This window comes from Urocitellus parryii, chromosome X (genome assembly GCF_045843805.1).
Source record: "Urocitellus parryii isolate mUroPar1 chromosome X, mUroPar1.hap1, whole genome shotgun sequence".
NCBI classification, from domain to species: domain Eukaryota; kingdom Metazoa; phylum Chordata; class Mammalia; order Rodentia; family Sciuridae; genus Urocitellus; species Urocitellus parryii.
Genome location: NC_135547.1, coordinates 8,363,587 through 8,377,248, shown reverse-complemented (window position 1 = coordinate 8,377,248; position 13,662 = coordinate 8,363,587).

Genomic DNA, 13,662 nt, shown 5'->3' with positions numbered 1-13,662 from the left:
AATGAACATTAAATTTATTCATATAACATACATGTGTTCAAAATCTCAAATCAGATCTAGGATCATAAACACTGACAATGAAAAGTTAAACCATAATTAGAATACCTCTTTTAGTTAGAATTGTACAGGTTTTAAAAAAAAATATTTTTAGTTTTGAACCTTTATTTTATTTATTTATATGTGGTACTGAGAATCGAACCCAGTGCCTCACCCATACAAGGCAAGTACTATTCCACTGAGCCACAACTCTAGCCCCATAGAATTGTACAATTTTTAAAGTTTTATTTTTATTATTAATAATGAATAATTATTGTATATATTATTTTGTTCAGTGTAATGTTTCCATGCATATATACATTGTAAAATGGTCAAATCAGGCTCATTCATGTATCCATTACCTCAAATAACATTTTTTGATAGTGAGAACATTTAATTTTAGATATTCGTAAATAAACATTTTTTGTCTGGTGCTGGAAAGGAACCTATGGCCCTGCACATGCGAGACAAGCACTCTGCCACTAAGCTACAGCCCCATCCCAATTAATTATTAACTCCAATAACCATGTTGTGAAATAGATCACTACAACCTAACTTGCTAGTTAAAACTTTGAACCCTTTGAGAAATATCTCCCCTTTTCCTCATCTCTGGTAATCACCAGTTTACTTTCTACATCTAGGAGTTTGATATACTTTTTTAAAAATATTCCAACAAGGCTCTAGGAATAGATAAAGGTAAGATGATAGCACTGATGAGAAATAGCACTTGGGTACTTTATTACTGAGATATCAGGGAATAAAAAATTGCTGTCTTCATTTTAAATCTTATAAATACTTACAAAAATGCATAAAATTAGAGCAGTTGCTACTTTAAAACTGTGGCCTTGAGTTCAATAACATAGTCTGTCTTAAACATAAACTATAATCCAAGGATGGTAGGTGTGTGTGTTTTTGTATGTATGAGTTTCTAATAGACTATTGGCTTAAAAATTTAAGCTCTGAAAAAATACCTACAAACTAGTTTTGAGAGGAATTCTTTTGTACATAGAGATGTCAGAATATTAGGTTATTTTATGTCCTTTTTATTTTTCTTGATATTTATAAGTATTTTGTATCACTTTTAACCATTGTTAATGTTTTAAAAAGGTTTAAAAAAAAACTTTGTTTTAGGTACTGGGGATTGAACCCAGGGGAACTTAATCAGTGAGCCACATCCACAGCCCTTTTAATTTTTTTGAGACATGATCTCACTAAGTTGCTTAGGGCTTTTGCTAAGTTGCTAAGGCTGGGTTTGAATTTGCCATCCTCTGCCTCAGCCTCCTGAGTTGCTGGTATTTTGATGTGCACAACTTTGCTCAGCTATGAAACAACTGTTAAACAACACTTTATAATCATAATGTTTATATAACAAGAAATGGAAATACCTAAGAAATAAAATTTACTAGTATTCACTATATGAAATAATATCCAAACTACTCACCCTCACAGAATAATCCTTGAAAATCAACTAAATAAAAAGTTGGGAAGGGGCTGGAATTGTAGCTCAGTGGTTGAGCACTTGCCTGGCATGCATGAGGCACTGGGTTTGATCCTCAGCACCACATAAATAAATTATATTTAATTATTGTGTTCATCTACAAAGATATTATGTCCATTTACAACTAAATAAGTTCTTTTTAAATGTTGAGAAGAGAATAAATGTGGATTTTTGTATTATGTCTCTTTGCATCTCTGAATACTTTTCAAAGAATTTCAAATGTTATGGGGCAGAATGTAGCCCCTCTCCCAAGGATATACACATCCTAATCCCCTTAACTGTGAATATATTTGTTTATGTGGTAAAAGGGAATTAAAGTTGTATATAGATTTAGGAATGCCAATTTTTGAGATGAGATTTTACTGGATTATCTCAATGATTTCAATGTCTTCACAAAGGTCCTTATCCACACAATAGGGAGAAAGGAAAATGAGAACCAGGGAAGGAGATGTGACACCTGAAACAAGGTTATAACAGTTCAGCATGAGAATGACTCCATCAACCATTGTTGCATCTGAAGGGAGGGGCCACAGGCCAAGCAATCCGGTGGTTTCTAGAAACTAGAAAAGGTAAATAAATGGATTCCATACTAACACCTACAAATGGAATTTAACCCTGACGAAATACCTTGATTTTAGCCCAATGAGAATAATTTTAGAATTGATTTCCTGTTAGTTAATCAACTTATTTTGTTTTAAGCCTGCCAATTTGTAGCAATCAGGTACAGCAGCATTTCAGAACTAATACAAAAGGAAAAAGGATTCTTGTAGAGAATCTCTTTGTGCTTAGGTCTGTGACAGTCACTTGGAGAGATGCCAAAATGGTATGGTTCCTGCACTTCAGCTACTCAACATCTGTTTGAAGAGACAAGGCTTATCCAAGCTTTAGTTTATAGCTAAAGTAAGGGATCCAGAGGATAAGCGTTCCTGGAATTCTGACCATAAAAACATCCATAAATCACTGGGCCTGGCATGTTCCTAACAAAGAGTTCTGTAGGTACAGAAAAATGGAATTGGAGTACTGTTAACGCTGTTGGGTCATCTGTCATTGCACTGTGCTGCAGGTCTGATGTGTTACAAATGAAATCCCTGGGCATCTGAAGGGAGCCTGAGGTAATGGGTGTGTCTCATCTCCTCAATAATGGGCTGTAATACAAAAAGAATCACTGCACACTGCAACAAAACTAATCCATTCACCCAGACCCTCCTGACAGCTTAAGAACCCTTCTCTCTCCTAAAAAAAATAAAAATTCCCAGCTAAATGTATTGCCACAAGGTCTATGGGATTCAAATAAATCACCACTCATTTTCTCAATCTAGTCCCCCATGTTTTCAAGCTAACTGACACAACCACTCACCCTGTCTAAGCCCCTGTAATTTGTCTCTGGAAATTTAGCCATGGGAACTTGTGTGACTAAACCTTTCTAAGTCTTGTGTTCCTCATCCTTAAAATGTGAATGATGATAGCACCTGACTAATAGGATTGTGGGCTATGAAGATTAAGTGAGATGTTATAAGTAAAGTGCTTAGTACAGTGTCTGGTAGGACCTGAATCAAAGTATACTATACTTATCACCATTTGTTGACACCAATTGATCAGAAGTTGATGAATCATATGCCCTATTTGCATGGGACAGCCCAGCTTTACACTTCCTGCCTCAGCTTACTTATCAATAGTATCCCTTTTCACTCACAAAAAATGTCTGCAAATACTACCTTAATAACAAAGAAAGAGGCAAGAAGCTAATAGTTAGAATTCAGTTATATTAATACCAGCTGAAAAACTGATTTACAATAAAATATATGGCTCAATCTTCTTAAATCTTGCCTGCATAAGGAACAAGGTTATTGCTAGAATAGTAAGAGGACTCTGCATTATGCTAAGGGTATCAAAAAGGCCATGGCAGAAGAGTTCAGAGAGATGTTATATTTCTCATCTCCTTGAAAATTTCTTCTTCTTCCTCCTTAATCCAGGGAGAAATCTGGGATTAGAAAGAACCAACTCTGCTGCCATTTGATTATTTCAAGTAGGCATTTTTGTCTGTCTCCCTAAAAAGAACAAAGTCAAATTCTTTTGATATCAAAATGCCTCTATGCTTTAAAGCACCAGAACTGTAATTATGGTCTGAAAATAGCTCTTGACATAAAACAAAGATTAAAGATTCAGGTGAGTTTAGAGAAGGGTACACCTTAGTTCTAAGGATGCTAAAACCAGGTTTAGACCAAACAACAATTTATTACAGGGATAAGATAAGGAGTTGTATCTGAGCATTTAATCTTTGTAATAGTTTTTCCTTACAAACTCTCTTATAATCTTTACATTTATGATTTTATATGTCTCTCTCTTTCCTAAGAATATGTGTGTATACACATAAATATATATAATCTCCATGCTACAATGAAAAAAGAGTGTTAAAAATAAAATATTTGGAATATATTTGTCTACATATGCTTAACAAATATCTGAAAGAAAATACCACTGAAGAGTGGAAAGGGGAGGTAGATTGAGAGTGGGTAAATTTCATATTTTACTGTACAGTCAAAGTGCTCATATACCATTCTACTTATTTTTACAATAAGTATATGATACTTTTATTTTAAAAAAACACCAAAAAGTTACTTGGATTTTAAAGTATAACTAGGTTGAAAAAGTATATGAATATCCCTCCTAAGAATATATATTAATAGATGAGATGGTTGGATCAGAAGACTAAGGTTTTAAATTGATATTTTCATCAAAGTTCAAGTAACTCAGAGGAAATAAACTTCCTCTGAGTAAGTTTATTTTGAAAGTACATTACTCTGGGCTGGGGCTGGGGCTCAGCTGTAGTGCGCTTGTCTAGCACATGCAAGGCCCTGGGTTTCATCCTCAGCACCACATAAAAATAAATAAATAAAATAAAAGTATTGTGTCCAACTACAAATAAAAAATAAAATATAAAAAAGAAAGTACATTACTTGTAACTTCCCTAGTTAAAAAAAAATCATCTCTTAAAAATCCATGGAATTGTACAAAATGGTATTCTTGTTGTATAAAGTGTGCATACTCCTTTCTTCCTGAGGATGCGCAGAACCTGTGAATATTGGGACTTTACTCCTATGAGTATATAAACAGTTACAAGGTAAATGTGAGGGGATTTTATGATGTAATCAATTAAAGTACCTAATTAGTTGACTTTAATCAAAAAGGAGATTTTCTTGACCAAATGAAGTGAAACTTTAAACCTGGGACTACCTTGAAAAAACAAAACGGTCATGTTGTGAAAAGGACCACATGAAAGGGAATGGAAGAAAAAACTAAATGCTGAGGGCCTCTGTTCTACAGTGTCAGGACACTGAGTTCTGCCAATAACTCTCAATTTTAGAAGCAGAACCCCAGCCTCAGATGTGACTTCAGTGCAACTGAAACCCTGATTGCAGCCTGGTCAGACAGTGAGCAGAGAACCCAGTTAAGGGTGCCTGGACTTCTGACTCATGAACATTCTGAGATAACAAATAGGAATCGTTTTGAATCACAAATTTTGTGGTAATTTACACAGCAATGGAAAATTAGTACAGGGACTATTGTGACCAGTCTTCAGTTCTTGTTTTTGCAAAATTATCTTCTGTTCTAGTCCAAGACATCTCTCTATGCAAGTTTATAAATATGCAAATCACCCTCCACATGTTTGGGCATGCCATTACCCCAGGGAGAGCGGGCATGAAGAAACAGTTAAATGCATGGAAGTAGAACAGTGCTATCCACCAGAAATTTCTGTGGTGAAGATCATCTATATCTGTGTTGCCTCTGTGGTAGCAACTAGACACAGGTTGCTGTTAAGCACTTAAAATATGGTTAGTATAACTTAAGAACTCATTTTTTAATTCTATTTTACTTTAGTACATATGAATTTGAACAGCCACCAGTGGCTACCAGAGTGGATACTCCACTTCTAGAATCAGAGCATCTGGATCAAACTTCCAGCTCCATTACTTAGCTGTATGACCTTGCACAAGTTCCTGCACCTCTGTGCCTTACTTTTCTAATACTTATGTCTGCCTCACAGGGTGGTTGTGAGCATTAAATGAACTATTACTTCTGAAGTACTCAAAAGACAATCTTCGGGCTAGGGGTTATAACTCAGTGGTAGTGCACATGCCTACCATACTCAACACCCTGGGTCCCATCCCTGGTACCCCCTACACACAAAATAGTGCCTTGTACATAGTCAACAATATATGTCCGACAAAAAATTAGTAGATTCTACTGTCTCATTTTTTTGCCATCTAGAACATGTCTGTTTACTTCTTAAATCTAGAGATTCTTCCTTCTCTACAAGAAAGCTTTGGGATCACTCCAAACCACACAATATTTAATGGTCTGTCACATTATTTTGGCACCTACCTACATACTGCATTGAATTGTTATTTAAATATCTATGGGTGTATTTTCTGACTCTAAGATTGAATGGTCCTCAATGAAAATTACTATATCTCATGTGACCTTTTGTATCTCCCAGTGCCAAATACACATCAGTTTATCTGAAAGATACTCCATAAACATTTGTTGACGTTTGTATAAGGCCTTGAATTACATGGAGGAGAAATGAGAGGCAATACTTTTCTTATGTAATACAGTACTTTTCTTATGTAACTAAGGTATTACTAGGCACAAGTAACATTTTTATTGTTGTTTGTTTTCTTTTTTTTTTTTCTTTTGCCATGCTGATAATGGAACCTAGGGCCTCATGCACCTGGGCCTCATGCATGCTAAGCATGCACTGTACCACTGAAGTACACCTGCAGCCCAACATAATATCTTAAACATTCTGTTAGGGTTCTAGCTTTTAAGACCTGATGGAAGGGGTATTTGGACCCTAGATTGAGAAGTGTGTAAAGAAGAGGCTGGCAATGATCCTGAGAAGAAATTAGTCACAAGTAGCTCATAAACATGCACCTAAAACATTTTCATCATTCCATAACAGGCCTAGAAAATATGTTTTTATCCTATGCAATGGCACTGAAGATTTTCATTTTATTGATTGATAGATTGATTGATTGAACCCAGGGGAACTTAACCACTAAGCTACATCCATAGCCTTTTTAATTTTTTATTTAGAGACAGGGTCTTACTGAGTTGTTTAGGGTCTCGCTAAATTGCTGAAGCTGGCTTTGAACTCAGGCTCCTCCTAGTTCAGCCTCCTGAGCAGCTGAGATGACAGGCATGAGTCACAGCATCCAGCAGCTCTGGAGATTTTCATAAGGCAGAATGTAGGTTTCCTTGTTAGAGACTAAAGACAGTCCAAAAAGATTTTGACTCTTTAAGTCCTGAAGTGTCATACTTTGCTGTAAGCTACTGGGGAAGGCACAAAATCTATTAGAAATTAGTTTTGTTGCACCTGGACCTCAATCCCAATTCTGTATGCAGGCATATTCTATTTGTGCTTTAGGCTCAGAGAGATAGCCTCCTGCCCACTATTCCTGCCCAGACTCCTCCTTGAGAGCCTGCTTCAATATGCCAGATTATTTGAAACTGCTTTGCTTGTAAGAACAAAATTTTGGTCCTCATTCTGTCAGCACCTGTACCCTAACAACTCTTCACCAGAATATCAGCTTCTAGTTTTGCTGGTATACGTGGTGTGTGTGTGTGTGTGTGTGTGTGTGTGTGTGTGTGTGTGTGTTGCTGGGGATTTAACCCAGAGCCTTAGGCATGCTAAGCAAATACTCTACCATTGAACCCAACTCTCCATTTGATTACCTCTCTAGTTTAAGCCCTATGACTTGTCTCTAGGAAGCCTGCACAACCTCTATCCTGCTTGAATTCATGTTAGCTTTACAAATTAAGGTTTTGCCTTACACCAGGCACACAACCTCAGGAGTTTCCTAAGATTTAGTGGGGAGGTACCAGGTTCTAGGGGCAGGAGAGTGATAAAGATGCTACCACTTTCCCAAATCATACCAAGTCACTGGCTCAATTCTGTGACACTATAACATGTGGCAGAGTGACAAAAAGTTCCTTCAAGGAGGTTACTTAAACTCATACTGAACTTTTTTGGTCATCAACCAACTCTTGTTTTTTTGTTTGTTTGGGTTTTTTTTAATGGTATAAATATCTTTCCTAATTTTTGGAAAAGCCATTGGACTTTTACTGTCAGGCATTTCCCCTTACACTTGACTGCATATCTGCATATAATTCAACTATCTAGTTGGTTAAGAAATAAAAAAAGAAAGAAGTATTAAACCCGCCCATGTAACACAGTAGGAAAGCAGTAAAAACATAAATAATTTTAAGAAAAGCAGCAGACTCAGCAACTATAATACTGCTTATCATTAATAGTTTCTCTGACTTTATTATCCATTTCTAAGGTAGCCTTTTATTTTGGGGCATATTTTTTTTTCATTAGTAAGTCTGCATACAGTATAACCATATTAGCAACAAACATTTTATTCCATCTAGAACATGGCAATAAAATTTGAATCATGAAGCTTATTAATAAATTCCAGTGACTTTTGGCCATTTAATAGTAGAAAATTAAATAATATTCTCATAGTTAGTTTGCATCAGGATTCAAAACAAGAATACAATTACCAAAAAAGTTTAGTTTAATTGTAAGATGTAAAGACCCTTGCTTTATGTATTGTAAGCATAATTATTTTTTAAGTTCTAGAATTGCAGAAATAGCCCCATGTTCTTCATTGAAAAGAATACAATTGATCAGTAATTCCTGCAAGTTGTATCATAATTAGACTACCAAAATGTTACACCTTCATGTTAATTGCAAGGAAGACCACTAGGAACTAGTTTAAATGAGTTAAGGCAACATAATTTCATTATAACAACATAGAATAAGACAAACATTCAATTAACAAAGCATTTCTAAGCATTTTTCATGTCTGGTAATGAAAACAATGCTGTCTATCAGGTGTGTTATGAACAGTAAACCAGACAATGCATATTAAATGTCTTGGCATAGAGACTAGACTAGATATTCAATAGAAATGGCAGTTGTATTATTATGGAAACCTAGTGACCCTAGCCTTCTAGGAATAATCTTTCTTGACTCTCTTAATAAAATAATTTGAGATCCTCTTTGGAATCTTGGCCATAAATAACCCAGAGCCTTCCTGCATCTTCCAAATAATTTTCCGGGTGTGTGAATTCATTTGGCCTGCTTGTTCTTTCTACATATGGCCCCAAACTGCCTCTTCCAATTTCTTTGAACCACTGCTGACTTTGATCCATATAGTGACCAAAATCCTCTTCAGCTCTGGACAACATTATATCTGAATGCAAAAGTAGAGTGCCTCTGTTCTGTCCCCAAAACAAGTTGTGATTAGCACATTGTGCTGAAATCTTGAGAATATTATAAGAATATTACAATTCAGAAAAGAAAAAATCAGCTCAGTATCAGACATTACTGCCCCACTAACCAAAAGAACACCCCAATATGGAAGGTGTCTTGCAAACCAGCTGTCTAGGATTTCTTCTGCTACCATCGTTCTCACCCCATTTCTAATGCTCTTAAGATTTTTTGTTTGTCCCATGGCAGGCCAGAGGGAATGGAAAATGCCTAAACATCCACAAATGCTTACATTTTTTGGCCCTCATCCTCCACCCAAAGTAAACTTTTGCATTATTGGAATAAGTAAGCATCCCACTCTGAATTATTTACACTTAGATTACTTTCAACAGCAAAGGACAAAGAATAAGTACTTGACATACTTCTGCATCTCAATAAGGCTCACAAATAATTCCTTCCAGAACAAAGAAAGACTACCTACCCCCATGGCCAGTCTCATTTACAGTCTTCCAGCTCCAGGAAGCAAATTTCCTGCAATTTTGAAAAGGAGTTTTATCTCTGCTGCCAGTCATCAAAGAATCAGAAATATTGAGAATCTATCTTGGACCACCTCACTACAATGTGAGTAATATTAATAAGGTCTTGCCAAACTATTTTAGTAAATGGATTTTAAAAAATTATTTAAAATTAGTACATTAACCATTTCTATACAAATAGGAGCTGCCAACTTTCAATTAGAAAGCAGTTGGTTTCTAAAGTAAGCCAACAATTACCCTGCAGATTTGTTGAGGGATTTTGTTGTAGATAGTACAAAGATAAATTTCAACCTAGTCTACATTCAAATAATCAAAAAAATCTAATTAATGAGCTTTTGCCAAACTTTGAAGTCAGGCTTCAGTTTTTCCTAATGCTAACCCAACAAACCAGAGTGACTGTATTTACATTTGGCCAAACATTCTTCAGCAGATGAAGACCTTAAACTTATCCTATTATTTTATAGAAGAAAAAATAGGTCTTAAGAGTTAGGTAGTAAGATTTACACAGCTATTAAGTGTCTCCTGGATTATGTTGTATATTTATTCTTAAAATACAAGATTCCTAGGATAGACTTGTTTTAACTAAATTTTATGTGTTTGGATTAGCATCACCTGAATATAAAAGTTTAGTTTCTCATGTTAAAAAAAAAAAAAGAATACCCACAGGTAGGCAATTGAGGGCTTGTATGATGATTCCATATGGTCCTTAGGGACCCAAGCACATTCTAGGAATCTGGTCCCCAGTGCTCAAGGGTAGTACTAGTCTCTATAGTTCAAGATATTATGGAAAGGGGATCTAGAAGGGCAGAATAAAAGCATCCTTCTCCCCTTATTAAGGAGACTTTTTTAAACTCCCAAATGACACTTCTATCCTCAATGACAAGAACTTAGTCACATGATCATGCTCAGCAGCAAAAGTTGGGAATGATAGTTGTGTCAGTCAGCTTCTCTTCACTGTGAAAAAAAAATACTTGACAAGACCAACTTAAAAGGAGGAAAAGTTTATTTTGGATCATGATTTCAGAGGTTCATTTCATGGATTCCATTGCTCTGCACTGTAGGTGAAAGAGAATATCATGGCAGAAGAGTGTGGTAAAGAAAATTTGCTCAGTCAATGGTAGAATCAGAAAGAGAGGAGAAATAGAGGAGCACAGGGTGGGACAAAATACAATTCCCAAGGTCAAGACCCCAGTGATCCACATCCTCCAGCCATGTCTCACCTGCCTATAGTTACCACCCAATACAGTAGTCCTTTTAAATTAGTAATCCATCAAATGGATTAATGCACTGATTAGGTTATAGCTCTCTCAGTCTAATTATTTTACCTCTGAACATTCCTGTATTATCACAGAAGCTTTTGAGGGATACCTCATATCCAAACCAAAATAATCTTTATTCTAGAAGGCAATGTGTTTGTTTGTTATTGTTTTTATGACTAAGGAAGCAATGAAGAGCAAACAATGATAGGCCACAAGCAATACCTGCCACAGTAGCTTCTGCTCATTTTTAAGGTCTGTCTTCTGAGGACTTCATATGCACAAAGAATGACAGTCACTTCTATTACCAGTGATTGTGGATTGAGAAATGGCATGCCCATGTGAAATCTGGTTTCTTGGTAAATTATACCTCACATAACAGAAATCTAAGTTTAAGTCTAAGCCACATTACAGGTCTGGTATTTTTAACTAACAAGTGGGGCAGGTTTGCCAGAATTCTACTTGTGAGAAGGACTAAGGAGATTTCTGGCAGAGAATTCATCTTAAGGAAAGATTCATTTATTGTTCTCATTTTTTTCATTTATTCAAGAAATATTTACTGAATTTTTGCTGACAGTCACTGAAAAAAACATATATTGGTGAACAATGGCAAAAACAAACATAGTTCCTGCATACAAACCAATCTAGAAAGGGAGGTGGACATTAAAAATGCAGTCATTTGGGCTGGGGATGTGGCTCAAGAGGTAGCAAGCTCGCCTGGCATGCACGGGGTGTTGGGTTCGATCCTCAGCACCACATAGAAATAAAATAAAGATGTTGTGTCCACTGAAAACTAAAAAATAAATATTAAAAATTCTTTTGCTCTCTCTTTTTTTAAAAAAAGTGTAATCATTAAGTAAAATAAAAGTATATGTAGTTATGAATTGTATGAAATGCCCAAGGGGGAAAAACTGAAGTTTTCAATATAGGAAAAAACGGGTACTTTTCCAGAACACTGAAGACAAGGTGACAAGAAAAGGTGTTTATTATAAGAATGTGGATTTTTAGGGGCTGGGGTTGTGGCTCAGCATTAAAAGCACTCACCTAGCAGGTGCAAGGCCCTGGGTTCAATCCTTAGCACCATATATAAATAAATAAAATAAAAGTATTGTGTCTAACTATAACCAAAAAATAAATATAAAAAAGAATGTGGATTTTTTTAAAAAATTAGTTATAGGTGGATATCTTTATTTTATTATTTTATTTAGTTATTTATTTACTTACTTACTTACTTATCTCCAAATCCGATTACTTATGATGTTTAAGACATCTTCTGAGTTTAAAAACAGTGCCTACAGTGTATGAAAGTTCAGAACTGACCTTGAAGAAACACCAACCCTAGCATTTTCTTTTTCTTTGGTGATGCTGGGGATTGAACTCAGGGCCTCACACATGCTAGGTAAGTCTCTAGCAACTGAGCTAAATACCAGCTGCCTAATATTTTCTTTTAATTTGGTGTTGTAAAGAGAATTTCATTATTGCAAAATTCTATATCACATTATGCTACTCGTCTAGATAAAAGTTACTAGTGAACAATTTTTTCTCCCAATTAATAGAGCATACAGCAATGTCCCCTAAGAAGTTCACTAGGTTATAGACTTTTTATGCATTGAGTATATCAAATTACTACAGAATGCTTGAGGATGAAGTCAAAAGCTCCTATGATAACAATAGTTACAATTTATTGATAGCTTTCTCTTGGGGATTCAGGAATAAGGGTGCTTGCTCGTTAAATTCACTATGATTTCACAAGTAATTAAGAAGTAAATGTAGTTATCAGAGATCAAAATCCCGGGTTCAATACTTTTAACACTGAATTTGCTATTGGTTTGGTCTATGGCCATAATTGGACTTACCAATGAAGACTTCTGAATTGAATTTAGCAACCAAGTCTCAAGCAGTAATAGCCATACTCGGAGGGTGAATGGCCCTGAAAGAAAGAACACATAATGTACTGAGCTAAGCTTATTTATATTCTTCTCTCAACTCAAAAAGTTAACATCTCTGTTTGGGAGAAGAGGAAGGAAAATAGGAGGGGGGATTTGTTTGCTTTCTATATCTTCTAGAAGGATGGTATTCCTTACTCTATGGATCCAGCTAAAGACACTGGGAGAAGAATGTTTCTCTTTTCACCTAATAAATGCCAGGCACAGTATAAAATATTTTATATCTGTTTTCTGTATTTCTCATGATAATCCTCACTAGGTCATTATAAGTATTCATTCCTTATGAAGGAGGAAATCCAAACTCAGAGAATTTAAATAACTTGTCCATACGTGCACTCATATTCTTGATTAGATGGTTGAACTGGGATTCAATCCCAGGTGTGTGCTGACTCCAACGCCCATGCACTTTCTATTTTCTGTAGTGCACACCAATGAAATCACCTGAATCCCCTTGAAAATAATTATAGTAATGTAGATGGGGCATGAAAATGTCATTAATCCTTTCAACTATCTTGAATAATTGGTGCTTGTCAATCACATATCTTTGGTTCACTATTAAATTATGCAAAATGAAATGTCTTTCCACAAAAAAATATATTGTTTAATTTTAAGTTAATTCACCTTTGTAAGTCTGAGAGGTTAAGTCCTATTCTGCCTTGGGTGTGTACACACAGTACCTATTAGCAATTAAAATGAGTTACAAATGTGTCAAGAAGAGTTCCTGCTGCTGAAATTCAGGTCAGCTTACTTGAAATGGATATATATCTTCCTCTTCTAAATGTTAATTAGATGTTCTATTTTATCTTCAAAAGTTTCTAGCAGAAATTTTCTTGAAGTTGACATAGGTCAAGAGAGTTTCATGATAGTGTCCTCAACCCCCATACTTTTGAAGCCTATTCTGAAGAGTTTATATAGCTTTACTCAAAAAATTGAGATGAAGAAGAAAGGAAAATTAAATGGAAAAAAAATATTTTGGACTTTAGTCTCCCTGCAATATCCTCAAAATTACTCAGTAGACCTCGTAGATGATAATATGAAAAATAAGTTACTTCAAATCCCATTAAATTTGACATTTTAGCATCTATACATCAATAATAAAGTAAATATTTTC